The sequence below is a fragment of the Cebus imitator genome, unplaced genomic scaffold (genome assembly GCF_001604975.1).
Source record: "Cebus imitator isolate Cc_AM_T3 unplaced genomic scaffold, Cebus_imitator-1.0 Scaffold270, whole genome shotgun sequence".
NCBI lineage: Eukaryota > Metazoa > Chordata > Mammalia > Primates > Cebidae > Cebus > Cebus imitator.
In genome coordinates, this window is record NW_016107585.1 from 2743352 (window position 1) to 2748319 (window position 4968).

The window sequence follows — 4968 nt, forward strand, 5'->3', positions numbered from 1 at the left end:
AAAGGGAAAATAACTGTAATGTGCTATAAAATCGAGTGCCTAGAACAATGTTTGGCACATAGAACAGCCTCAATAAATGTTTGATGCTCAAATGAACAAAATATAGAGATTGTGCTACTTATTTTGCATCTCCTGCAACATGTTTTGAACTGGTGTGTCATTAATGAATATTTGTGATTTGGGATTGTCTTTGTGATTAAGAATAAGGACATGCCCCATAAAACAAAGCAAAACAAACACTAGCTCCTCTTAAACACAGAGAAACTCCTGTCAAGAGAGCCTGTGATTTTACTGCACGGACCCATGGGGAGTTGTGGTATTGGAATTAATAATAAAGATCTGTTAATTCTCTGCCTTTGCCCAGGCTGCCTTCCAAGGCGTGATGTGGAATCCTGCTGTTTCTACTCCAGATAAATCAATGATAATCTTCAACCCAGTGAGGGGCAAGTCATGGGGGTTGCTGTTGCAACTCCCGTGTCAACAGCACTGCTAAAAATCAGATTTCTTGGAACCCATTCATGAGCAGCTTTGAATTTGCCAGATTGCTTGCTGAGCCTAAAATACTGCATGCATGTAGCGACCTCGACTTGGTTGTTTCCATGAACTCTCTTTTCCCTTAAGCCGTGGGCAGCATTTCCAAGTGACATGCAGGGATACGACTTCAGTCCCTGGCGGTATTTTCACTAATGTCTATGGTCTAGGCCTGGCCTGTTCACTGTGCACCACTCAATTCCTGGCACTGATTCTGCCCCAATAGGAGCAGACAAGGCTGGGGAAGGAATGGGGAGGGTGGGGTGTCTATGCCCTCTGAGGGCTGGTACCTTTCTTTTTCCTTCCTGATGTCTTCTCTGGGGCAACTTTTGAGTAGGAGAATTTTTTCTCTGACTTTCTATTTACTCATCCATTTGTTTATTCCTTTATTCACGGCTTATTTAACATTCTCAAAGTCAGCCCACGCTAATGGGAAGCACTTGGTGATTCTGGGGGAGCACGGAGAGGTGAGATGTTGATGGGCTGAATGTAAGCAGAGAAAAAAGACATCAATCTAACAACTGCTAACACCCCCAAATGCTAAGTGATTGTCTCCAGATGGCAGAATTATGAGTAGTTTTAATTTTCTTCTCTTTATTTATTTATGCTTCCATTTTTTTCTTCAGTGACACACATTAGTATGTATATAATAAAAGTTATTCAAATAGTGAGTACATGGTCAACAGGTGTTCAGTGCACGGGGAGGTACAGGTGAAGACACCGTGAGGGTGGAGAGGAGGAGAAGGCTATTTCCAGTCCAGGTGGAGCTGGAGAGAATTCTGGAGAACTCTTTGTTGAATTGGGCCTTAAAGCTGGAGGGAGGCCTTGCTGGGATGTCTGAGGGATTGTCTGCCTACCACTCTCCTCTCACATGAAAGTTTCCTCACCACACAACCCACAGGAGCTGCATGCGATGCTCTTGCCCTTGCCCCACTTTGCCTGATAGTCCAGTGGTGGGTGCCTGACCAAGGCCAGCCACTCATTAGACTTACCTGGGATTTTCTGATTTAAAGCTGGCAGCATCTTTAGCGAAAGCCTACAGATGTTAAATTCAGGAGCTTCGTGTACATGTGTGGCAGGGAGGGATCTGGGCAGCCGTGTTTCCTGCAATGTGGAGGAAATCAGTACGCCATGAGAGAGAATGAAATAGGCACCTGGAGAGAAGTGGAGAGAAGAGATGAAAGTGGAAGAGTCGCAGTGAACTCTGAGGCCCTGACTTCAGCTATTCCCAAGTATCAGCTGTGCCCTCCTTTTCACTAGCTCCTATGAGTTGGGCTCTGAACTTGCAACCAATGTATCCTCTCTAAGACAGATGGCACTAAGTGAAAAGAGGTGGCAAAGGACAGAAGTAGAAAAGCAAAGGACATGTAGGGAGCAGCTGGCTGTTGCATTTGGCTGGAAAGTGGGTGGTAAGTTTGTGTGTCTGTTGAGTGGTGGTGAGTTAGTGTGTGGTCACCTGCAGGGGTGACAGTGCTCATATTTCAAGGTTTGAGTTTCTAGCCCCTTGCAGCATCTCATGCTTCTCTCAGACCTCAAAGGACCACAGTTCTATGACCAGCTACCAGGACCAATCTGCCTCCTCCAATGTACACCCCAAAGAAACTGGAGATGTAGTTACAGTGAGATCCTAAGCCACAAAGTCCCTAAGTGAAGTTCAGCCTTACATGTGGACATCAGGTATTTGCTTCTTCCAGGGGCCACTTAAAGTTGGGAATGCAGGAACTGTTCCCACTTCTCCTCTTTTACTGCAGCTTAGACTGAATTTCAGTCCCTCTCCATCATCTGACCACCTTGTGAGCTGTCACTGTGGCCAAACTGGCTCATTTATGTATGCTCTCTCCTCTCTCCTTTAGGACCAACTCTGGTGGGCCTGCTAAGGGAAGGTTAAGAAAAAGATGTAAGGAAGGCCCTAGATAATGCATTACTTAGCTAACCCTTCCCATGAACAAGAGAAAATCAGCCACACAGTATCACATAGCTCTTTAAGAAGGCCCTTGTCTGAAGGTTGGAGGGTCCCATCTTGGGGTACAGCAGGAAAGCTAGACACAGTGTTCAGACTTGAGGCCATACTTCCAGCCCTCTTATTCTACAGATGCCCTGAATAAACCAAGGATATACCAAGAACCCAGGCCCTGGACAATTTTAGCCATGTCACACTGACAACTGGTATACTCAAGCAATTTCAATTCCTCATCATCTGTCTCCATCTTCAACATCTTGTCTAAAAACATACCCAGGAGGAGTGTTCAGAGAATACAGGCTGCCACACAGATCAGGTGTTTCTCTCCAGACTCCAACACAGATGCTCGGCCTGGATCAATAACACTGACTGCGACTTTCTGGCCAGGAAGGGAAACTGTCTGGGCACACAGGTGGAGGCAGCAAGACCCCATGGGCTGTTTCTGTTTTATGCTTACCCAGTTACCTTAGCAACAGCATCTGCACCAAGATACAAGAGGAAGCAAAGCACCACCTACCTATGTCCCCACTGAGAGGCGTGGGGAGTAGAGGAAAAACCGGCCTGGAATCAGGAGGCTTTGGTTCCTGGCCTCTCTGCTGGCTACTGGCTGGCTGCCCCTAACAAATCTCCTCTCCTCCTGGGCCTGTTCTGGGAAGAACTGGGGCTGAGGACTCTTCAGCTGGTTCAAGGATGCTGCTGAGGAGCATAGTGTCAGGGTAAGAATATCTTACTGTTTCTGCTCTGAGTGGCTTCAAGCACAGGCAGCGTGTCAGCAAACAACTGTTTTTCAACTGGTCTTCCACAACTTAACTTTTCAGTCATCACCTGTGATGCAGAAAATGTTGGCTGACCAAGCAGATGATTGAGCTGCAAGAAGTCATCACCAGGAGGGACATTTCTTCAGCTGAGGTAGGAGGTGAACCTGGCTTTGATCCTTGAAGGCTCATGGAGAAGAAAAGAGATTGAGGTAGTCAAAAATAACTGTGAGCACTTCAACTCTGCGATTTACATGCAGTAATAATAATGATAATAAAAGTAGGACCTCTCGTATGCTCTCTTTATGTCTGTTCTTGTCACATTCTCATAACCAGCTGTGAGGGAGGGAAATCAGAAACTACGACCTTCTTGTTGCACTGGAGGACACCGAGGCACAGGGAGGCTGAGACCCTGGGGCCGCCTGGGTAATGGCTGAGCTGGATCTGGACTGTTTGTCCTTTGCCTCCTGATCCCAGAGCCTTTTTATTGGACATGATTCATGACAGCGATTATGAAGCAGGAACATCTTCCAACTTTGTGCAACCACGTTTAAGCTTAATGCATGTCAGAGCACCTCTCCAAAGAAAAAGAAAACTAAGATGGATTCATTCAACAAATAATTGTGCTGAGCACCTGCTCTGTGCCAAGCTCAGGGCTAAGCACCAGAGATTCAAAAATGAACAATATGTGATCTCTGCTCGCCGGCAGTTCAATTGATTAGATCAGTCTTTTTGCTTATTTAAATCTCTCATTTGGTATTACCTAGAATCACCAACCAAAGGGACACCCCCCATCCTGCAACTATTTTTGTATCCCTACGGAATTCCACTGGGCTGCATCCACTGATAGGAGAAGGCATACCTCTAAAATTAGGAGAGGGTAGGAACAAAGACGAAAAACCATAAGCAAATGCTAAAACCACCACTGGCTCTGGGAGCGGGGTTGGGCCGTAGGGACATGAGAGAGGCCTTTTGGTTTGGTGCAAAAGTGCTTCCAGGAAAGAAGCTGGGAGCCGCTTCCTGGACAAAGGCTGAGGGGCTGACAGGGAGTCAGAGAGGCAGCCCCAGGAACCACGACACTCCATAATCAGATATGGGAGGAAACCAGAAGCCCATCCTTTGAACACACACAGTAACTGAGGTCCTGTTTCCACAGATGAGAGTTTGGAGCCACACCCCATCCAGAGCAAATCATTTTCTGAATTGATGTGGTAGAATCTTAAGGGCAGAGGCTTAAAGCTCCAAGCTAGCTTGACAATGGGGATTCCTGTCACTAAATCTCAAGAACAACTTTTTAGCATTTTACCTCTTTCTCTAGACTGGGCCCAACCATGCCTCATCCTATGAACAGGAAAAGTATTCAAGCTGCTCTGTTAAAGCAGCTTTTATCTCCTCAGTGAAGTGGCAGTTTGGGGACAAATTTCCACATGAAGAGCCCAAATGTTCCAAGCCTAAATAGGGTTCTAGCAACACATTCTTAACTCACAGAAAACAACCTCTAACTTAGATTTCTGCTTTCCTCTGCAGAATTTGTACCCTGAACACACTGTGGTTTTAACTCCACAGACCTGAAGACACAAGCAGAAGAGATTCAGAAAAGCCAAGAACTGAGTGAGTTCACAATGCAAGCAGGAACATAAGAAGGCAAATTAGGGCCCACATGGTTTCGGTTTTAATGTAAGTTGTTTTGTTTTGCATTTTTCTTTAGAGATAGCATCCTGC

At 46.0% G+C, this 4968-nt stretch overlaps 1 long non-coding RNA gene across 1 annotated transcript; it reads left to right on the forward strand.

Moving 5' to 3' along the window:
• Window positions 1–3125: 3125 nt before the first annotated feature.
• On the forward strand, window positions 3126–4887 carry LOC119467256. Its single transcript, XR_005195795.1, has 2 exons — window positions 3126–3400; window positions 4774–4887. It is a non-coding gene; the product is annotated as an uncharacterized LOC119467256 (long non-coding RNA).
• The last annotated feature ends 81 nt before the right edge of the window (window positions 4888–4968 follow it).